This window comes from Tamandua tetradactyla, chromosome 9, assembly GCF_023851605.1.
Source record: "Tamandua tetradactyla isolate mTamTet1 chromosome 9, mTamTet1.pri, whole genome shotgun sequence".
NCBI classification, from domain to species: domain Eukaryota; kingdom Metazoa; phylum Chordata; class Mammalia; order Pilosa; family Myrmecophagidae; genus Tamandua; species Tamandua tetradactyla.
This window is the reverse complement of record NC_135335.1, coordinates 109,456,438-109,481,193: the sequence shown is the minus strand read 5'-3', so window position 1 is coordinate 109,481,193 and position 24,756 is coordinate 109,456,438. Positions and strand designations below refer to the sequence as shown.

At 37.7% G+C, this 24,756-nt stretch overlaps 1 protein-coding gene across 5 annotated transcripts in view; it reads right to left on the bottom strand.

Annotated features, from left to right (window-relative positions):
• The window catches only part of KIF2A (kinesin family member 2A), an 87,170-nt gene that overhangs the window by 54,237 nt on the left and 8,177 nt on the right, over positions 1-24,756 (bottom strand). Inside the window, exon 1 of one of the 5 annotated variants that reach the window (XM_077117263.1) lies at positions 9,634-10,238. The exons of the other annotated variants lie outside the window; for them this stretch is intronic. The gene's annotated coding sequence lies outside the window, so the exon portion shown is untranslated. Of the gene's footprint in view, positions 1-9,633; positions 10,239-24,756 lie in introns of those variants that run through there. 5 annotated transcript variants of the gene reach the window in all.

The window sequence follows — 24,756 nt, the reverse complement described above, 5'->3', positions numbered from 1 at the left end:
CCATGGACCGGGAATCAAACCTGGGTCTCTTGCATGGCAGGCGAGAATTCTATTACTGAACTACCCTTGCACCCTCCAATCTGCATTTTTTTAAAAATCTGTACCTTTTAATAGGTAAGTTTAGTCTATTAACTTTCAAAGTTATTACTGTAAAGGCATTTTTTTGAATCCATCATCTTATCCTTTGGATTTTACTTGTCAGATCTGTATGTTCATTTCCCTCTCTCTTTTTTTTTGTCCTTTAGATTACCCTTACTGATACTCTTCAATTCTGTGCTCTCCTCCAGACCTCTGTCTCCTGTCTTTTTCTTTCAGCTGGCAGAATGCCCTTTAGTATTTCTTGTAAAGCTGGTGTCTTGTCGACATATTCTCTCAGCCTTTGTTTGTGAAAATTTTAATCTTTCCCTCAGTTTAGAAGGAAAATTTGGGCAGATATAGAATTCTTACCTGGAAGTCTTTCCCTTTCAGAGTCTTAAATATACCATACCACTGCTTCTTGCCTCCATAGTGCCACTTAAGTAGTCTGAACTCAGTCTTATGTGGTTTCCCTTCTATGTAGTAGATTCTCTTGCTGCTTTTAAAGGATTTTCTGCTTCTCTTCAGTACTTGACAGACTGATCAGTATGTGTCTTGGGGAAGGCCTATTTGGATTTATTCAATTTGGAGTTTGTTAGCTTCTTTGATTCACATATTTATGTCATTTATAAGGGTTGGGAGGTTTTCCCTCATTATATCCTCCACCAATCTTCCTAGCCCTTTACTCTTTTCTTCCTCTTCTGGGACACCAGTGATTCTTATATTTGTGCGTTTTGTTTTGTCCATCATTTCTCTAAGATCCAATTCAAATTTTTCCATCTTTTTTGTCATTTTCTTTTGTGTGATCAAAATCAGTTGTCCTGGCCTCTATCTTGCTTATCCTTTCTTCTGCCTCTTCAAATTTGCTATTGTGTGTCTCAAGTATATTTTTGATTTGGTTTATACCATCTTTTAATCTCTGATATCTATTTTTCTGTTTTTTCTTTCAAATTCCTCTTTTTGCTCTTCTAGTGTCTTCTTGATCTCCTTTATATCATTAGCCATCCCACTGATTTTATTTAGTAAAGTTATACGAACATTTTTGATTAGTTGTTCCAAAGTCTGTGTCTCTTCTGGTGTTTTAATTTGGTCACTAGACTGGGCTGTACCTGTCTTCATTTTCACATGGTTAATGATCTTTTGTTGTCTTTGCAGCTATAGTGTTACTTTGAATGTTGATTTCCTTCAGTAATGTGGTAGTTAGATTCAGTTGTCAACTTGGCCAGGTAAAGGCACATAGTTCTGTTGCTGTGGACATGAGCCAATAGTACTTGAACCTCATCTGTTGCTGATTACACCTGCAGTCGGCTAGGAAGCATGCCTGCTGTAATGAATGATATTTGATTTAATTGACTGGTGCTTAAATGAGAGACTCAGCATACCTCTTCTCAGCACTTGCAGCTCAGCCCAGGCCTTTGGAGGTGCAGAAAGAAATCACTCCGGGGAAGTTGTTGGAACCAGAGGCCTGGAGAGAAAGCCAGCAGAGACCAACCCGTGCCTTCCCACTTAAGAAAGAACCTCCGTGGAAAGTTAGCTGCCTTTCCTCTGAAGAAATAATGAAATAAATCCCCTTTTATTAAAAGTCAATCCGTCACTGGTGTGTTGCATTCCAGCAGCTAGCAAATTAGAACAAGTAGACTAAAGCTTTGTATTTGCAGGATGTGTGTGGAGCAGGATGCAAAGTGTGGGGAGGGGCACAACTGTGTGGTGAGAGGTTGCAGTGTAGGTATATGCACAGGTCAGAGACTCTATGCTGGTGCTTCCTTGTCCCCATCTCCCTGTCCTGCCACTCCTGATAGCTCCAGGCCTCTGTCTGTCTGGCCTCTGGCTCTTTGTGTCTCAGTTCTGCTGCTTTTTCAACCAGGACCTCGCTATGTGGTGTAGAAGACCCTCCCAGATCACGTACACCCTGGAATTGCTCTCCTGGTCTTTTTTCTGTCCGTTCTCTAGTTATTCTTTGGAGCAGGGGTGAACTTGACCTATCCTATTCTGCCACCTTCCTGGAAGTCACCCTCCTCATTCTATTCTGTACTTTACTACTTTGGAATTTGGATTTCTGTTTCTGTTCTTTTAGTCACTTCTAGATATTGTACCACGCATTCTTAAATTAATGTGTTTATCCTCTTCCCTGATTATGTAAGTTATTTAAATCATTATAACCTTATTCATCTTTATCTCCTGATTTGTAAATTATTCTTGTGGTATATTTTAATTATATCTTTAACTCCATACAATATGGGATTATTATTTCATACAGTTAACTTTTGTTGTGGGCTTTCCCAATTTGCGCTTCACTCCTTTATGCCTTTTAGCTCTTCTATTTGGGATACCTTTCTTTCTGTTTGAAGTATAGATTTCCTTTAATAAGGATCTACAAGTGACAATCTGTTTTTAACTGTCTGATAATGTATTATTTTATATATATATATATATATATCCGGGAAGATAGTGGTATAGGATAGGCTGAGTTCACCCTTGCTCTGTGGAACAATGAGAGAAAAGCAAAGGAAAATTACCGGAACTACAGTTCTACAGTACAAGTAACCAGAGAAGCTCTTTTACATTATATAGGGAAGTCCTGAATGAAAAAGTGAAGAAATTGAGATGGAGAGAACAGGGAAAATGAGCTCAGGCATGACCCCACTGGAGGCAAACAGCAGTGTACAGGGAACTGTGGATCTGAAGGAGAAGACCATCCCTCCACTCTAACCTACCTCGCAGCTACCTTGGGAGATCTTCCCACATAGCTCCACAGCCAGGAGCTCCATGGGAAACCCTGAAGTACAGTCAGCTGCCCACTGTGATCAGATGCCCCTCTGGGCACCACGACCAGCCACCTCACCTCATCAGGGGTCACAAATGGCACTCCCTACCAGACACCTCAAAAAAACCCCACTGCCATGACAAGACTCCCACAGATGCAGACTGGGACAGGCCACCAGGCATTTCCAGGCTGGCAGTGGGCTGGGGCAGCTGAAATACCCAGCCCCAGAGTCCAAGGTCAATTCAAGTGAGAGCCTGGAGGCTGCCAGACACGGCAGGCTCGTAAGTTGCATCTCCACTGAAGTACAAATTACTCACCCCCCAACCTCAGGGTTGGTGGCACTAAGCGTACACCATGATTAGTGGCCCTGGCTGGAATTACATCAGGTCTTTGTTTTGCTCAGAGAGCCACCATAGTTGGGGAGAGGTGGCTCAACAGTACCACCTGCTGGAAAGCTTCAAGTAGAATTGCATTCCCTCGATGAGAACTGGCCTCAGTTTTGCGGGGAATAACTGAAAAACCAAGTGCAAAAGGGGACCTTCAATGCAGACCTAAGCAAATACAAAACTTCAGAGTGAAGGAAACCAACTTGCAAAATAACCTTATCAAGATAATCGAATGCCCAGAATGAAAGAGAAAATAACAAAGCACATGAAAATTCAGGCAGATAAAGCCCACCCAAACAGGCAAATTAAAACACTGGAGGGGAGACCAAATTTGGATATTGTATTAGTTAGGGTTCTCTAGATAAACAGAATCAACAGGGAATACTTGCAAATATAAAATTTATAAAAGTGTCTCACGTGACCACAGAAACGCAGAGTCCAAATCCATAGGGCAGGCTGTGAAGCCGACGACTCCAATGGAGGGTCTGGATGAACTCCGCAGGAGAGGCTCACCAGCCGAAGCAGGAGTGGGGCCTATCTCCTCTGAGTCCTCCTTAAAAGGCTTCCGGTGATTAGATTTAGCATCACTAATTGGAGAAGACACTCCCCTTTGGCTGATTACAAATGGAATCAGCTGTGGATGCAGCTGACTTGATCATGACCTAATCCTATGAAATGTCCTCATGGCAACAGACAAGCCAGTACTTGCCCAATCAGATAAACAGCTACCACAACTTGGCCGAGTTGACACATGTCCCTAACCATGACAGTCCACCCCTTGTCAACTTGGCACCTATATTTATCACCTTAAACCATACTTAATTTCCAAATGAAAACAAATAAGCACACATTTTTTTCTTTTACCTGACAATACTCAACTGTCCTGAATATAACTGGAAACACATTACATCTCTCCAGAATAGGGTGCAAATCCTTAGGCAACATTCATTCTTAAACTTGATATCTTACAACTTAAATAGTATAACATGAACAAAACAGCATTACAGTCCTCGTTTCTGTAACTGATCACGCGGTCGAAGTTCATATTTATCACTACCTTCTTCCACTACCCATTCCATGTTCCCTTTACCCTCAGCAAGCACTTCAGCTGGCCATGGTGCTTTGCCTGGTGGGGTAACCCAAACCTTCATTCCTGAAGTTTCAGAGCCATTAATAGTCCTGCCTGGATTGTGTTGTTGCAGTTTTCCATTGATTTTAATCACAGGGCATGGCAGTACTAATAGACACCCTAGGGGATCTCCTATATTCCAAGAAAACTCTTCTTTACCTCCATTATGTAGTTGCAGTCCTACTTCTTTCTGATAGTCAGGGTCAATTACACCAGACAATAATGTAATCCCCTTCTTGGCTTGTTGATCCAGAGGCATAAGTAGCCCAAAGTGACCAGGTGGCAATCTTAACTTCAGTTCTGTGGTATCATTGTTGTTTCTCCTGGAGGAAGCACACCCCGTTTTGGAACTAAAACCTGTAGACCAGCAGAACTCACGGTAGCAGGGACAAGAAGCAAAAATTTTCCTAGTACATCACTAGGGGTAATAGTGAGTGGTACCACACCCACTTCCACCCCTTGGTTCCTGGACCCATGGATCCTGGCTATGGGAGAAACAGCACCATACAGCGGACGCTGATTCAGAGCATACACAGCTTCCTGGAGAACATTACCCCAGCCTTTCAAGTTTTGCCACCTAGTTGGCACCATAACTGACTTTTCAAAAGGCGATTCCACCGTTCTATCAATCCAGCTGCTTCTGGATGATGGGGAACATGGTAAGACCAGAGAATTCCATGAGCACGCGCCCATTCCGGCACTTCATTTGCTGTAAAGTATGTTCCTTGATCCGAAGCAATGCTATGCAGAATACCATGACGACGGATAAGGCATTCTGTAAGCCCACGGATAGTAGTTTTGGCAGAAGCATTGCGTGCAGGGAAAGCAAAACCATATCCAGAGTATGTGTCTATTCCAGTTAGAACAAATCGCTGCCCCTTCCATGAAAGGAGTGGCCCAATGTAATCAACCTGCCACCATGTAGCTGGCTGGTCACCTCGGGGAATGGTGCCATATCGGGGGCTGAGTGTGGGTCTCTGCTGCTGACAGATTGAGCACTTAGCAGTGGCTGTAGCCAGGTCAGCCTTGGTGAGTGGAAGTCCATGTTGCTGAGCCCATGCATAACCTCCATCCCTACCACCATGACCACTTTGTTCATGAGCCCATTGGGCAATGACAGGAGTTGCTGGGAAAAGAGGTTGACTGGTATCCACAGAACGGGTCATCTTATCCACTTGATTATTAAAATCTTCCTCTGCTGAAGTCACCCTCTGGTGTGCATTCACATGGGACACAAATATCTTCATGTTTTTAGCCCACTCAGAAAGGTCTGTCCACATACTTCTTCCCCAGACCTCTCTGTCACCAATTTTCCAATTATGGTCTTTCCAAGTCCCTGACCATCCAGCCAAACCATTAGCAACAGCCCATGAGTCATTATACAAAAACGCACCTCTGGCCAGTTTTCCTTCCAAGCAAAATGAACAACCAGGTGCACTGCTCAAAGTTCTGCCCACTGGGAGGATTTTCCCTCACCACTGTCCTTCAAGGACATCCCAGAAAGGGGTTGTAACGCTGCAGCTGTCCACTTTCAGGTGGTACCTGCATATCGTGCTGAACCATCTGTAAACCAGGCCCGAGTTTTCTCTTCCTCAGTCAATTCACTGTAAGGAACTCCCCAAGAGGCCATAGCTCTGGTCTGGAAAAGAGAAGGTAATGTGGTAGCAGGAGTGGAAACCATGGGCATTTGTGCCACTTCTTCATGTAACTTATTTGTGCCTTCAGGACCTGCTCTGGCTCTATCTCATATATACCATTTCCATTTTACAATAGAGTGCTGCTGTGCACGCCCAACTTTATGGCTTGGTGGGTCAGACAACACCCAACTCACGATAGGCAACTCAGGTCTCATGGTAACTTGGTGGCCCAAGGTTAAGCGTTCAGTCTCTACTAAGGCCCAGTAGCAGGCCAAAAGCTGTTTCTCAAAAGGAGAGTAGTTATCTGCAGCAGATGGTAAGGCTTTGCTCCAAAATCCTAAGGGTTTGCGTTGTGATTCTTCTACAGGGGCCTGCCAAAGGCTCCAGACAGCATCTCTATTTGCCACTGACACTTCCAGCACCATTGGATCTGCTGGATCATACGGCCCAAGTGGCAGAGCAGCTTGTACAGCAGCCTGGACCTGTCGCAGAGCCTCCTCTTGTTCAGGTCCCCACTCAAAATTAGCAGCTTTTCTGGTCACTTATAAATGGGCCAGAGTAGCACACCCAAATAGGGAATATGTTGTTGCCAAAATCCAAAAAGACCAACTAGGCATTGTGCCTCTTTTTTGGTTGTGGAAGGGGCCAGATGCAGCAACTTACACTTCACCTTAGAAGGGATATCTCAACATGCCCCACACCACTGGACACCTAGAAATTTTACTGAGGTGGAAGGCCCCTGTATTTTTGTTGGATTTATCTCCCATCCTCTGACATGCAAATGCCTTACCAGTAAATCTAGAGTAGTTGCTACTTCTTGCTCACTAGGTCCAATCAACAAGATATCATCAATATAATGGGACCAGTGTGATGTCTTGTGGGAGGCAGAAACAATCAAGATTTCTGCGAACAAGATTATGACATAGGGCTGGAGAGTCGATATACCCCTGAGGTAGGACAGTGAAAGTATATTGCTAACCTTGCCAGCTGAAAGCAAACTGTTTCTGGTGGTCCTTACTAATAGCTATTGAGAAAAAAGCATTTCCCAGATCAATCACTGCTTACCAGGTACCAGGGGATGTACTGATTTGCTCAAGCAATGATACTACATCTGGAACAGCAGCTGCAATTGGAGTTACCACCTGGTTGAATTTACAATAATTCACTGTCATTCTCCAAGACCCATCTGTTTTCTGCACAGGCCAAATAGGAGAGTTGAACGGGGATGTGGTGGAAATCACCACCCCTGCATCTTTCAAGTCCTTAAGATTGGCAGTAATCTCTGCAATCCCTCCAGGAATACGGTATTGCTTCTGATTTACTATTTTCCTTGGTAGGGGCAGTTCTAGTGGCTTCCACTTGGCCTTTCCCACCATAATAGCCCTCACTGCACGAGTTAGAGAGCCAACATGGGGATTCTGCCAGTTGCTCAGTATGTCTATGCCAATTACACATTCCAGAACTGGGGAAATAACTACAGGATGGGTCCGGGGACCCACTGGACCCACTGTGAGACGAACCTGAGCTAAAACTCCATTGATCACCTGGCCTCCATAAGCCCCCACTCTGACTGGTGGTCCCGAGTGACATGTTGGGTCCCCTGGAATTAATGTCACTTCTGAACCAGTATCTAATAATCCCCGAAATATCTGATCAGTTCCTTTTCCCCAATGCACAGTTGCCCTGGTAAAAGGCCATTGGTCTCCTTGGAGAAGACTTGGAGGAAGATTAACAGCATAAATTTGTGGCAGTCTAACAGGTTTCTCCCCCAAAGGGACCTGGCCTCCCCTTCATTCAAGGGGCTCTGGGTCTGTAAACTGTTTCAAGTCTGGAAACTGATTAAGGGGCCGTGACTCTGTGTTTTTGTAATTCAGGTTAGACTTCTGTTCACTTGACCTAGAACTCTTCTGTTTATATAGCTCCAACAAGAATTTAGTAGACTGTCCCTCTATTGTATTTGTAGGTACCCCATGATTTACTAGCCAATGCCACAAATCTCTGCGTGTCATATAATTTTGACGCCTCCTTTGAGTTTGCTGTCTATTGTAATAGCCACGTCTACCCTGTCTTTGGTGATTAAGTGCTGCCACCTGGCTTCTGCCAACTCGGGATCCTGTCATCCCCATTGTGTTTAAGGATTCCAGCTCAGTGACAGCAGTTCCCACAGTAATATCTGACCTACAGAGAAGTGCAACCACAGAGCTCTTCAGGGATGATGGTGCTAGTCTCACAAACTTATTTATCACTGTTCTGGTAAAAGGTGTATCCTCTGGACATTCCTGGGGTGTAAGAGTAGGCTTTGCATGATAAATCCACTCTAACATTCCAATCTCTCTAAGCCTCTGGATCCCCTCATCTACATTATACCAGGGCAGTTCTGGCATTTCAACCTCAGGTAATGTTGGCCACCTTTTGATCCATGTTTCAACCAACCACCCAAACAAGCTGTTAACACCTTTTCTAACCGCTCGAGCTATATAACATTGAATGCAGAATCTCTGCTTAGTGGGCCCATATCAATAAATTCAGCCTGATCCAGCCTTATATTCCTCCCACCATTATCCCACACTCTTAAAATCCATTGCCATACATATTCCCCCGATTTCTGTCTATATAAATTGGAAAACTCACACAGTTCTTTTGGAGTATAACGTACCTCCTCATGTGTGATACTTTGTACCTCATCTTTAGGGGTCTGTTGGGACTTTAGTTTAGTTATAGGTCTGGAAGAAATGAGGGGTGGTGGGGGTGGGTCATGAAAAGAATTAGAAATATCTTCCAAGCCATTTGCTTCAGGGCCTTCATTTGCAGTTTCATCTGGTGAAACAGGATTAATCACTCTAGGGCTAATCCCTTCAGAAGGAGGTTGGGTGGCCAATTCCTCAAGGCAGACTGGAGGTGGGGCAGCTATGTCCTCAGGGCAAACTATTACAGGGTTATCTAGAGAAGATTCTGCATGGCCTAGGGTTTCAACCTCACCCCCAACATCATTATCAATCCATATGTCACCATCCCATTTTTCAGGGTCCCACTCCTTTCCAATCAATGCCCTCACTTTAACAGCAGACACGATGCAAGACTGAGATTTCAGTCTACATTGTAAAGTTGCTACTCTAACAATAAGATTCTGAGTCTGATTTTCAGAGATCTCAAGTCTACGGCTACAGGAAATAAGATTTTCCTTCAGGATACTCATAGAAACTTCTACATTTTTCACATAGCACTTAAGCTTCTCATTTGAAGCCTTAAGCCCATCCCTTTCATACCCAGTGTATCTAACAACAACCAACCAACATCTCTATAACTCTTATTTCTACAAAACTCTGTAAAGGTGTCAAAAACATTATCCCCCAGAGTCTGGCTTCATACAAGTGAAGCATTAGGAGACTCAAATGATGATATTTTGACTATCTCCTTTGCCAACTCACTCCATGGATTGGGAGTGTCATTCTGATTATGGGAATCAGAGTCCTTAGTGTCTCTGAGTCCAGTCAGAGTAGAAAACCATTCATAAAAACCCATTTTTAAGATTCTGTTTCTTAAGAACCACTCCTGGTACCAAGATATATTAGTTAGGGTTCTCTAGATAAACAGAATCAACAGGGAATACTTGCAAATATAAAATTTATAAAAGTGTCTCACGTGGCTGCAGGAACGCAGAGTCCAAATCCACAGGGCAGGTTGTGAAGCCGACGACTCCAATGGAGGGTCTGGATGAACTCCGCAGGAGAGGCTCACCAGCCGAAGCAGGAATGGGGCCTGTCTCCTCTGAGTCTTCCTTAAAAGGCTTCCCGTGATTAGATTTAGCATCACTAATTGGAGAAGACACTCCCCTTTGGCTGATTACAAATGGAATCAGCTGTGGATGCAGCTGGTGATCATGACCTAATCCTATGAAATGTCCTCATTGCAACAGACAGGCCAGCGCTTGCCCAATCAGATAAACAGCTACCACAACTTGGCCGAGTTGACACATGTCCCTAACCATGACAGATGTCAAGGATGTTCATAAGGACATAATGGATATGAAGACATTGGAAGCACATAAAGAAAAATTTGAAAGAATATATTAAAAAATAGCAGATCTTATAGAAATGAAAGATACGGTAGACCAAATTAAAAATATACTAGATAGACGCAGGGGTGAATGGGGAGTTCAGTGGTAGAATTCTCACCTGCCATGCAGGAGACCCAGGTTCAATTCTTGGCTCATGAACTCAAAAAAAAAAAAAAAAAAATCAGGGTGTGCCACAGTGGCTCAGCAGGCAAGAATGCTTGCCTGCCATGCCAGAGGACCCAGGTTCAATTCCCAGTGCCTGCCCATGTTAAAAAAAAAAAAAAAAAAAAAAAAAAAAAATCAACAAATGGTGCTGTCTTAATGGGACATTTACCTGGAAAAGAATGAAATGTGACCCCCCACTACACAGCATACAAAGAAAAACAAATTTATGTAATTATACTAGAGAAACACAACAGCGATTTGAACAGGTGGAAGAAAGAATAAGTGAGCTAGAAGATAGGACAATTGAACTCAAGTGCATAAAAGAAAAAATAGCAAGAAAGGTGGAAAAAATGGAACAGGATTTCAGGGAAATGACTGACAAGATAACAGCATTAATATAAAGATGACTGGTATCCCAGGAGGAGAAAAGAAAAGGGCTAGGCAGTTTGGTTGAAGATAATGGGGGAAACTTCCCAACTATTAACGCAAATCAAAAAAGCTCAACAAACCCCAAATACAGTAAAGCCAAATAAGCCTACTCCAAGAAACGTACTAATCAGGTTGTCAAATATTAAGTTTTAAATGTCATCTGCATTTATTTCAGATGTTTCTTCATCAAATCAACTACTTCTCTATACTATGCAGATATTTTCGTTCTTGACTTTGGGTTCTTTAAAATTTGTAAGCACAGCATATAGTATTTGTCTAATGATATCAATATCTGAAGTATTAAAAGATTTTCTTTCTGATGTCTATCTCTGCTGGTTGTTACTTGCATCTTCATTTAAAGAGGAGCCACATGAGCCCTTATTTTCACAGTGAACCTCACTCTTGATACTACATTTTTTTCTATCCCTTTAGTCACCCCATCATCCCACAAATAACTAATTTTTGCAATACTTGCCTGCTTCTGTTTCCAGGATTCACAGTGGTATTTCTGATCCATAGTGATATATTGTTTTTGAGCCCAGCTATTTTATTTTGTTAATGTTTGGTGCAGAAAGTTCGATACATAACCTTTATTGTACTATTGTACTTTGTTATTATTAAACTATTTTGACCATACATTCCAATTTATCTTTATACCATACTTCATATTCATAGAAAATGGATCAGATTAAAAATTTTTTATTTATATTTTATATCAAAACACAATTATATAAAATAACTACAATTATTACAGCTTTACCAACTAATTTTTAAAAATTTAAAATCTAGAAACATGTTTAGAAACACTCAGTTTTAATTAAACTGCTTTTAAAGTTAAATTACAGTGTATAAAATGTCATCTATTTAAAAAATGTCATCTATTGAGAGTTAAATAAAAAAATATTAGCAAAGAGTTTTGGGAAAAGACAGGCATACCTTGCAAAGGCTGCTCTCAAGTCAGTATTTTTCCCATTAGAACTTCTGTTGATTTTTAATATCCAAACAACAGAAAACATGCTTGTATCTTAATGCAAGATTTTTGGCCTATGTTCATAAAGGAAAAGATTTATATTTGCATATGCCAAAACTTGATCAGCACTTTAAACACAAGAGTGTGCAAGAGAGGATTTTAGTTACATTTCAGATATAGACTGTCAGCATACATAAAGATTTTTAAAAAGTATGCAGAGTATCAAAGTGATTGTGAGCCTACAATATTGTTTGTATCATACTCAATGTGATCCATTTTCTGTCACTATGTTCGTGTCCTGAATGTATTTCCACAGTTTTTCATATTCAGTTCTTATTTGCTTAGTGTTGAAGGAGTCTTAAAATATTTTTTTAAATTTTGAAGAAAATACTGGGGGATGGGCAAAGGTCAATAATAGAAAAGATTCTACCACATACAATGAATGGTTAACCTTATTTATTGTCTGTTGATCAAAAAACATGACAGTTTTTTCAGCTTTTTATGTAAATATAGGTGATTTACAGAGTCAGTTACATTTTTGAAACTGGTCATGGAGTTTAGGTTAATGAGTAAATGCACTGTAATGTTTTCTCATTTAATAAATATGAAGGCAAATAGGTTCCAAGTCACATTTTCACATATAATATCTGATTTTTAGGAACATATTAGTGACTTAGCCTGTATAGGATAAAAACAGGATTCTCAAGGTTTCTGCTACTGAGAACTAATAAGATTTTTAAATATAATTAAATCACAGCAATTCTCATTTATTCAGCCATTTTTAACCTAAAAAAAGGGCAATTTCATATGGTTCGACCTAACACTAAAGAAAATTTCACTCCAAATTTAAATGTCAAGATAATATATAAAAATTTAATCTGTTGTATCAAATATAGTCAAATAAAATAAACTATTTTGAAATGAGACTTTATTTCAAAGCTATTTTATGTTTAGTTCATTTTAAGAAAAAAAGACTCAACTTTTTGTTATGCTGGAATTAGAGGGATAATTCAGATCTCAACTTTTTAATATTTATTGGTAAATATTAAGTCAAATGATTGTTTAAAAAGAAAGAAACCCGAATGCCTGCCTGAATAGAAGAACAAATACCTGAATTTAAGCCACCTTTGCCCCCAAAGAACAAAGAAAACAAATACACAGATTCTATATTACAGGACTTCCTAATCTTGAAAATTAAGGTTGCTATTAGTGCCATTTAATATGTCATTCAAAGGTTATATATTTACTAAGCTTTCAAAAACAAATTATACATATTGACAATTGCCTTTTGGTCTCTGAAAACAGAATCCTATTATATCTTTCCTAGTTCACAGCTGAATTCACAGCAGCTGTGAGACTAAGAAATACCAGCAACCAATTAGGCTGGCATAAACCCTGTTTAGCATTGAAAATAAAATTGGAGGCAAGCACCAAAATAAATCAGCCAAGAACACTAATAAAATTTCATCTCAAGTAAAATAAAAGAATATTTTAAAAACTACATAATATCTTTAAAATGCTAACACTTATATGTCTTTTATTAAAAGAACAAAGTGGTAGCACATTAAGGAAAATATGAAAAAGCAATGATCAATTCTTTTCAGACCCAAGATGTTTTTGAAAAGGTTATAGTTGTTTCTTGGCATACCTAGAATTACAAACTCCATGTCTTTTCCTATTTTTAATAACACCAGTCTATATAATGTTGAGATATTGCAAGGGCATACATATGACAAATTTTCCCCAAAAAAGTGAACCTTATTTTTATCAATTCCCCTTGAGATGTTTCTATGAAATTTCTTTCCATACTGCCAAAAATATAAAGACCACCTTAAAAATGTTTTCAAAAATTACATGAAATATGCATGTAAGAAAATATAACTGAAATGATTAGTAAAATTAAGAAATAGAAAACTGTTTATAATGGTGATTTCCAAATCTTTTGAAACTAATAAAAATCTATTTTTGTTTAAAGTCTGATAAAATTCAAAGTATGACAAAAGCCAATGCTTTATAAATGCCGTTAACTAAAAATATTATTTTTAAATGTTTGACACATACTTTGAAAAAACTAGTAGTCACTGGTCATTCATGTGTACAGAGCCATACTATAAAAATTAATTAAAAATCCAAGTTATATACCAATAAATTTGTCATATAACAGTTTGCCTATTCTTGAAAAAGTCTCTAGCAATCCCCTCAATATTCAATCAGAATATCACTGCATAGTTCCAAAGAATCCTTTTCATATGCTTTTTAAAATATGCAAATAAAATCTAGTTATCTCTTCCTATACCTCCCCTCAAGCTGGAACTAAGAGGAGGAAAAATAAACAAGCATAAATATCCATTCTCAGTGTAACAAAGAACCAAATATTACTCTGAATTATAAAATCACACATTCAGAACAGGTGCCTGTCAAAACAACATTATTTCGAGAGTGTGAAGAAAGCTACATATGCTTAAGCAAAGTAGTTGGTACAAAGATATTTGAAGGAAGCAATTTTCTTTCAAGTCAGTCCCTACCAGGAAAGAATCCTCATAAATTATGTTAGAATACCCTGACCTCAAAACTTTTGCCACTTTTATTCTGTGACTGATTAAAACTTGTGTTAATAGGTTTCCCATTTTTAAAATAATTTAATTTTGTACAAAACATTGATCCTAGTGAAACAAATCAATTATAAATTTAGTTACTAGAAGCATGTGCCGATGTAGAATGCAAACTCAAAAATTTGAGCACATTTCCCCAAATAGAATCACAGCTGCTTTAAAACAGAAGGACTAAATATGACAATCAAAGGATGCTACTAACAGCATTTTTAGAAAATGAAAGATAATTTCCCAGTAGTATTCATACATCATTTCTTGGTCTTACCAACTACCTTTAAGCAATTTATAATTTATTATCCATACTCTCTTCCAATAGTAAATGTCAACCTGTTCCTATATGCCACTGGCCAGTAAATGAGGACAGAAAGGAATCTGGTGATTGTTGGAGATTATTAATTACAGTAGGATCCAGTAGAAGTCAAACTCCCAAACTCTGATATCCAGGTTTTGTTAGCTAAACTAAGCAGTGAGGAAAAGAATCCTTAATGAACACTCTCTGAGTGTCACAACTTCAATAGCTTTGGTAGAACAAGGGACCATTAGAGAAGGACACAAATAATGCCTCAGCTGACACTGGTAACAGTACTATTGCTCTTTAATAAATCCCTGAAGGATATTACTTTGCCAAACATAGAGACCTTTCTGTTTTGGTTTATCAAACACTTAAGATGGTACTGTTTATAACTATCTTAAAAAGTTCTAGTATTCTCCGTCCTAGACTTTAAACACAAATTTGTGAAATTTTGAAAATAGAGAGAAAACTCAGAATGATACAGCCAAGGATTTTCACCAAGAAAATACAACTTAAAAATGAGACAAACTTCCAATTGTGTATTAACTACAAATTTTCAAATTCTTACCTCATCTGTCCATTGTTCTGAAAAGGGATGTGAAAATTTAATACTGCTCAGTTTCTCTGGGGTGACAAGGAAACTTCAGATCAGTAGGTTATGTGGTGCCCGAATCACTAACAATTTGAGTAAAATTATCATTTGGAATGGCCCACTGCGCAACTTGTAAGAAAAGTTCCATTCTGAATTTGCAAAAGGGTAGTAAGAAAACTGTTATAAAGGGGCCATGACACCATTAAAAATATTATATCATTATTGAGTTTCCTGGTATTATTCTGCTTATTGGGAGTGAGGGATGGGGAAAGGGAGGATTAAAAAAACTGTCTAAAACCTCATATGAAAACAGAACCTAAAAATGGAGATTCTACAATTATATTATTATGAGTTTAGCTGAAATAATAAAAATGGAAAAAAGAAACACAAGACATTTTAAATACTTTATAAAGGTTATTAAATAACATAACACATCTCAAAATGTATGGACCCTGGGCAGGCCAAAGTAGCTCAGAAGGCCGAGTTCTTGCCTGCCATGCTGGAAACCCAGAGCTTGATTCCTGGTGTCTGCCCATGCAAAAAAAAAAAAGAGTACGGACCTTGATCAAAAGGCCATCCTTTCTATCTACATTCCTCTCTAGGTGACAGAACATTCAAAAATCTAGCTTTATTCATTTGTTAACGAATAAAAGATCTGCTATCTAGAATACCACAGTTTTTTTTTTTTACAGTGACGTTAAAATTACTAATAGTTCAAAGTATTAAAGAACTGCCTTTCACAGATGTTATGATGCACATATTAAACAATGCTATCTAGCTACTCCCTGGCTTAAATTCTTATTTACTCAAAAGGGAATTCTACACCAATACAGCTGTGCTGTTCTGTGAACTTTTTATAGCTACATATGATACCATTCTCTCTTATGCTTAAATATATCCTAACAAGAGATAGGGATCTTTTGGAATGTTCAAAAGTTTTCAGCAGCAGTAACCCAGACAATGGAGACTTACTTGTACATAAATTTATTAACAAAATTTAAACAAAGTTCATAAAATTGTCAAAAAAAAAAAAAATTTACCTTTCCTAACCTTCACTAAGAAATTTAAGGGCTGACCTCAGGTGACTAAACAAAATAATTACTTAGTAAAAGGTATAAAAGTAGTTAATGTGGATGCCAAACAAACATCTTTCTAAAAGACTCTTGCTGATAAAGAAGCCAAGCAATTCTACCATGAGATGAATCTTACCATATAAGACCTGGAAGAGAAACAGTACATATACCAAACTAGTTTGAAAAGTCCCTGATAATTGAAAAGCTAGCCAGGCCACCTTTCCTGACTTCCAGGATAATGGGCTAGAAGACCACCCCTGAAACCTTTAAAGATTGTTATAAAAACATTACTGTTTTCAAAAATGCATATTCCAAAAGTATTTTGTCACCAGAAAACAAAAAATATGTAAACGCCTATTCAAGTCAAACAATGATTCCTACACTTAAATATTAAAAATAGAACTGCTACTAACGTGGATGAAATCTTAACTGAAAATGCTGCATCTCTGGTCATACAAGCACATTGTGAAACCAGCCAGCCATCACTAAAAATGAATAAATTTAATTTTAAAATAGTCACATTCTTAACCATTGCACAAAAATGCATTCCTCCATGCATATTGTGTTATTGCACCCTTGAATAATAGTCTAATTTCAGAATGTTTATCCCACAACTCCTTTCAAAAGGTAAGGCAATGGATAGGCAGGAGGGATACAAGGATGAATAAGGCACAGTCCTGGCTCTCCGCCAAAATCTTCATCCCAGCTTGCAATGTCACTATTTCCCTGAGGAATTTGTCACAACAATCCTGTTTCCACTCTACCTGTGGAAGCCTCTGATGGTATTAGCTTGGAGTCGGAGAAATTCCAACTTTCAATGCCTGCTCGATGTGGGTTTGGACTTCTTTAAGGCCTTTTACCAGTAGGGCAAAATGTGGAAAAGCAAATTCAGCGTGGCTGGAGTAAAGGGTGGAAAGAGTAGAGCCACTAAAGTACATCATGGAGAGATGAACTAAAGTGAGGTTTTGACATATTAATTTGAGGTATCTATTAAGACATACAATAGAGTTAGCAAATATCTGTCTGATACACTGAGGATGTTCCAGGCTGAAGATAAAAGCTTAAGAACTGTCAGCATATAGATCGGGCATCCTCAACAAGAGTGATTTCATCCTGTGTTAGTTTGCTAGCTGCCAGAATGCGATATACAGAATTGGAATGGCTTTTTAAAAAGGGGAATCTAATAAGTTACAAGTTCACAGTTCCAAGGAAGTGAAAGTGTTCAAATTAAGGCACCAACAAAAGGTTAACTTCATTCAAGAAAGGTCAATGGGTCGAGAACACATCTGTCAGCTAGGTAGCCACGTGGCTGGCATCTGTTGGTCCCGTGCTCCTGGGCTCTGTTGCTTTCAGTGTCTCTTCCTATGGGGGTTCCTCACTTTACTTCTTTGGGGCTTGTTTTCATATCTTGGCATCCCTTGGCTCTCTCCAGGTTCTGGCTTGCTTAACATCTCATGGCAATGTCTGCTACGCTTGTCCAAGCACTTTCAAAAATCCCTGTCTCTATTCTCTACAAGTCTGCATCTGTGTCAGCTCTGCTGTGAAGTTTCTATTGGCTCTGAGGTTTCTCTGTCATTTTTTAGTGCTCTACAAAACGTTTCCTCTTTTAAAGCACTCCAGTAAATGATTAATCAAGACCCACCTGGAGTGGGTGGAGTCACATCTCCACCTAAAGACCCACCTGGAATGGGTGGAGTCACATCTCCATCTAATCAAAGATCAAAGTTAATACCCACAATTGGGTACATGCCACATCTCCATGGAGATGCTCTAATCAAGATTCCAACCTACATTACTGAATAAGGCTTAAAAGAAAAGTATGTCTCCACAAGATTGGATCAAGATGAAAACATAGCTTTTCTGGAGCACATAATACTTTCAAACCTGCACACATCCCAAGGGGGCAAAAGTATGAGATCTTAGATATTACAATAGCTTGTTGGTGGTTCTCCAAAGGGCCTCAACACAAACAGATAATACAGTATATCTGTGGTATTAAAATTTTATGGTGGAAGTGTGCTTAGGAAAAACACTGATACAGATATTTTTTAAGGCCATGTACATGGATGTGATCACTAAGAGAAGTTCTAGTGTTTTAGACGTCAAGGAGATAATGAGGAAACAGAAAAGGAGATAAAGAAGAAAAACCAGAGTAAAGTCCTAGAAAGCCAAGTGAAGAAAGTGATTCAAGGAAGAGAATAAATCAACCGTGTCAAATGCTGCGGACAGATTGAGTAAAATAAAGGTAATGACTAGAAGTAAAATTGTGGTCAGGAGGTTTTTCATTTTAGATGAGAGAAATAGAGAATTCCAATATGTTAATAGGAATCAATAAGTAGAGACAGAAAAAATTAATGATGCAGTGCAGAGTGGAGAGAAATGCTTTGGTGGTGACTACAAGGGGTGAGGGGATAGGATCTAATTCCATGTGGAAGGCCTAAAACAGGAGCAGAAGAGTTCATCCATAGCAAAAAGAAAGACAAAGTTATAGGCGCAGATGCTGGTACGTGGAAGACTTGTGGAAATTCCTTACTGATTTCTTACATTTCTTAGTGGTGAAATACATAGCAAGCAAGGGCATCCACTAAGAGTATGGGTGATAAATAGATACTAAGAATCTTATGACAAGAGTCAAGCAGAAAAGAAGAGTGAAAAGACTAGGGATATGACTGCTCATTCAAGATAAGTAGTTATGAATTTAAATGGTGATTATCAAGCATGATTGTGATTTCCCCACTCCTCCAGTTACTTTCAGTCAATCAAGAAAGGGGCAAAGAAGCCTAAAACAGAAATAAGGAAGTAATTTAGGGTTTTGCCAACAGGAAGGCAAAAGAGAATATAAGTGAGTGTTAATAAGGAGGTAGGTGAGGACATGAAGGGGAGTAAGGAACATGGAAAAGTGATAGAATTAATAAGGAACATGGAAAAGTGATAGAATTAATAAGGAACATGGAAAAGTGATAGAATTAAAATCCTGGTGGGTCAAAAGATCAATAGAGAGTAAGGATATACAGGGAGCAGGCTAGAAAGATAAGAGAGTGATGAGACAAGAATGTGATGCTTGAAACTGAGATTATGGAAATACTACAATTATTGGCAAGAAAAGTATATCAAAGTACAGTGTGGTAAGGTGAGGGCAAGAACACTTAAGGAAAGAAGGTCAAAGAACTGTGAGGTCAGGTTACTGGAAGAAATCACCTGTACATGAATGTTGTAATTACCAAGTATAAGAGGAAGAGAGTTGAAGAGAACAGTGAGTTTGGACAAGAATCATCTGTTCCATATACTCCAAAAATCTCAATACACTGATCAATGCTTTCTTGTTCTGTATTTTCAATCTCTTCTCTTCCCTCTAGCTCTTTCTCTTCAACTACAAACAGGCAAAAAAAAAGTTGTCTGGATGTCACAGTTTGTCTATCTTCTGCCTCCCCAACTAAAACAGAAGCCACATGTAGGTGGGAATTTTTTCTTTTTTCACTGCTGTCCTCAATAAATACTGGCTGAATGGACACATAAACGATACACATATTCTCACCCAACCATCCTTCAAATCAAAGGGTAGTGTCTTAAATAACTTCCTAGAATTAAGGATATAATTAAAGAACAGCTAAAGAACAGAGAAATCACTTGTTTTAAGAGATTAAATCCATCAACTGGCCTCATTAACATAATAATCTACCTAAGTGAGTTAAACACTTATAAACTGACAGAAGCATACAGAAGTAATTTTATTAGTATAATTTATAAAGTTACTTTACTACTTCTATTTATGAAGGCATGGAAATACCAGTCCAAATAAAGCTAGAGCAGCAGATAGAATAGTTTAACCCTGGTAGTCTAAGTTTATTAGATAAAAACCATAATGCTTATTTTTTATTTAACAAAAAACATTTAAACATTATTTAAAAAATTTAAAAAATCACTTCCTTCTCATAATTGGACATAACATATGGCATCTTTTTGTTTTTCTACATTGGCTATCACAATATAGAAAATGAGAAAAATAGATTTAGGACACTAGAACTGAAATGTTTTCCACTGTATGACTGGACCTTTGAAGCACTTTTTAAGGTAAGAATGTTATCTCTTATAGATCAGTTAATTTCAGTAAAAAACATTCTATAGGCACAGTCTGAAGTTTATAATCCAAGTTAGCAAATCTTAAAAGCATGTGCTGTATACTACGTGAAAGGTTATGAGGAAAAGAGACACTTTTGTGGATAGAAAAGTAATCTACACATTTTCTGTTGAAGGCAAGTTGGCAAGATCTAGCAAAATTACAAATATACAACTCTATGACCCAGTGATTTTACTTCTGGTACTTTATCCTTCACATTGGCTATCACAATATAGAAAATAAGAATACTAGATTTATTCATGTACATATAAAATGACAAGGTCAATGCTAATTTAATACAGTATGACCTGTATTAGCAGCCTATAGGTCAGGCACAACATAAATGCTATCAATAGAGACTGGTTAAATAAATTGTGGTTTACTTAATAACTAAAATAAAATGCAACTACGAGAAAAAATGAGATTATTTATATGCTCAAAAAAAGTTTTCCAAGAATAAAATTAAGAAGCACCAATGTGTACCATATACCATCTGTAGGACAGAAGATAAATATTTATATTTTTCTATATTCCATTTAGATATACATACACACTCAGTTGCTTGAAATTGCAAAAGTGTCTCTGTACAAATATGTAAGAAACTAGCAACAGCAACTGTTTCCTGGGAGAAGTGGGTGGTTGGGGGAGGAGGGTGGGAGGCAGGAGTAGGATGGAGACTTTCCAACACATATTCTTTTGGAACTATTCATTATTAGCCATGTGACTATATTGCCATTCAAAACAGGTAATTAAATTTAAAAGAAAATTAAAGGTGTACATTAAAAGCAACGACATGCACCCTGTCATATCATATTCTTGATGTTTGGAAGATGAACAACACAAATCAATTTTTTTTTTTTAGAATGTCAAAACTTGAATAGACAGAGTACTGAAAAAGTAGCACAGCCAGAAGTCATTTAATCATTGGTTCAGCAGAAGTGCTAAGCACTAGGGATATAGTGGAACTTGAGTCTGACCAGACAGATAATACAATCCCATGAGTGTTTTGACAGAGTAAATATAAGAATCATGGAAAACCTTCCTAAGGATGGGATGTTTAACAGAGACATAAAAAAGAAGCAGCAGTTAACTAGATAAGATAGAAATGGAGCATTCCAGGAAGAGTTCAGTGTATCTGGAGTATAGTGTGCTTCAAATACGTAGCAAGAAATGAGACTGGAAAGACAGGTAAGATTGTTCAGGGTCCAAAGTTGGGCTTTATACAGAAGGCAGTAGAGGAAGCAGAAAAGGTTTTAAGTAGGTGCTCATATTTATATGTTTGGAAGATTACCCTGAAAGAGTAATCAATCAACGTTTGCAAAAGTACAAGCAAGACACAATTCTAGCCTAAGTGACAGTGGTAGAGATGGGAACAGGGTATGGATTCAAAAGATACTTTAGCAGTCAAATTAAGAGAATCTAATGATAGGACATAGGGTTGAGAAAGAACAAGGAATTGAGAAAGACATCTAGATTTCTGATTGGGCAATAGGGTACGATGGTGACAGAGAGATACTGAAGAAAATAAGTAGATTTCTGAGGGTGGAAAGTGATGGGTTCAATTTTGGACATATTGAATTTGAATATCTTCACTTGGATTGTCTCATAAACACCTCAAATTCAGTAATATTCAGTAATCAGAGAAACAAACATGCCTGTAGACAGCCTGGGTTAAAGAGAAGCATTTAGTTCAACCAGAGGGAAAATATTAAGTGAGAAGTACACCAAGTTTAGAACCAAACCTTGAGGAACACCAACATCTAGGACATGGAAAAACAAAGAAGCACTTACAAAAATTAGGAAAGGTCTGAGGGGTAGGAGAAAAACAAGAAGGTCTATTTACTTTTTTTTTTTTTAACATTTTTTATTGTGAAATATAACATATACACACACACAAAAACAATAAATTTCAAATCCATTTTAACAAGTAGTTACAGAACAGATTTCAAAATTTGGTATAGGTTACAGTTCCAATTTCAGGTTTTTCCTTCTAGCTGCTCCAAGACACTGGAAACTGAAAATTTATCAATATAACGATTCAACAGTCATACTCATTTGTTAAATCCTAATTTTTCTGTTATAACTCCTCCTTCTCCTTGATTCTTCTCCCAATCTTTAGGGATATTTGGACTATGTATACCCATTCTAATTTTTTCACGCTGAAAAGGGCTGTCAACAATATAGAACAAGGGGATGGAATTAGTTGATATTCTTGGAGAGACTGGCCTCTCTGGGTTTCAGGACTTATCTGGCCTAGGAACCCTCTGGAAATTATGGATCTCAGGAAAGTAAATTTAGTACAACAAACTTTTGTAGAGTCTCAGTTAGAGCCGTAGGTGTTCTTTACGATCAACAGGAATGATGTTGGTTGGGATTTGGCAAACCGTGACAATCAGTTCTATTTATTTTTAATTAAAGAACAGCTCTTAAAAGAAGCTCCAAAGAGCAATTTAAGATTAAAGGCAATGCATTACTCTTAATAAAATTGCAACCCAAAGAGCATACAAAGAAAATACACATATATTTAGGGCCATGCTATAGTCAACTCTCAATATATACTATAATAGGGGGAAAAATGGTAACAATACAACCCACATATAATACCAAAATAATGTCAAACTTACATATATTGGATAGATGGAAATACCAATGGTCAATGAGAGGGAGGGGTAAGGGGTATGGTATGTATGAGTTTCATCTTTTTTCTTTTTATTTCTTTTTTTAGAGTGATGCAAATGTTCTAAAAAATGATCATGGTGATGAATATACAATTATGTGATGATATTGTGAGCCACTGATTGTACATCATGTATGGAATGCTTGTATGTTAAGAATGTATGGGCTTGTATGTTGTTGTATCAATAAAAATTTAAAAAATAAAAATAAATTTAAAAAATAATGTCAAACAATAGTTTTATACAATAATGATCACTAAATCTAAACTGGCTCCCAAACAGATCTATTATATCAGCAGATTCTTAGCAAGTTGTTATAATAAAATGGCTGTATTTTCCAGACAATATAGTTCTCATCTGATAAGAAGCATCCTTTTACATGACAGCATGTATCTGAGGAGGGTTTAAAACTTAGGCAATAGCAGAGATTGGAAATAACCAGATTTTTTTTTCTAAGATAAATTATAGAGCCAGAGCATGTACTGAGTGCAACAGCTATTTAATATTTTGTTGTAAATGACACAGTAACCTTTTCTAGGGAAAAATTCTCTATCTATATACCGTTAAGGGCATCAGATGAAAAGGTCCCAAGTGGTCATTCAATACAACTACTTGTATTACTAAAAACACTTGAAGGCAAAGTATATGATAAAAAAGGAAAAGAGAAGCATTATGTAATTAATGATCTGACTTCCAATGCCTGGAACATTCATAGCAGACAAACAACTCTAATAGGAATTACAATTTTGAGGACTACAATGTAGAGGAATCAGTGTTCTAATCTCGAGCTGCTATTTACTTTACATATGACTTTAGACATGACAAGTCAATTTCTTCACTGTAAAATCATAAGTTCTGACCAATAGCAGTATTTCATCAAAGAGCTGTCTGTGGTTAATCGCAAGAAATACCTCACTAATTAGGGACTCTAATTTGTTCTCATTTTCTAAAGATCATATAGGAAATTACTAATTATCTACTTCTCCTCAGGAGTCCACGGTAAATTACAGGCTTAAAAACACTACCAAAAAAAAAAAGTTTAATGCTGTTTATACCCCAACTTACTTTTCATGAGATGAAACATAATAACTACATATCATGTGCATACTGTACAACAGAATTCTCTATCATTCAACCAGAACAGGTAAACTGCAGATTCCATACTGGCTGATCTCAAATAGGAAGTTTCTAGACATATGGCATTTGAATTATAAACTAAAAATGTCAATGAGCCAAAGGAAAGAAATGTGGCTAAGGTTGCCAAGCATTTACATCTGAGTCCCCTTCATTGCTCTAAAGCGCATTTAAAAAATTTTCTTGTCAGCATACCCCCAATCTATCATATTGGCTATCAGACTAAGTATGACAAAATGAAGAATAAAAATTACCTTAATTGCAACCCTTTATGGGTGATTCTCATTCTTAAAATGTTATAAATTATTTCCATTAGTTGGCCCATTATTTCAAGTGTGACTGACTCTTAACACCTAAAATGTTTCCATCTATTTTTTAATTTTTATTTTCTGTGAATGAATTTTTTAAATATTTTAATTGAGATATCTTCACAAACATACACTCCATCCAAAGTATATAATCAATGGCTCATAATATCACATAGTATGTATTCCATACCATGACCATTTTTAGAACATTTGCATTCCTCCAGAAAAAGAAACACTAAGAAAAAACATATACATCCCATATCCCTTACCCCTCCCTCTCATTGACCACTAGTATATCAATCTACCCAATTTTTTTTACCCCTTATCTCTCCCCTATTATT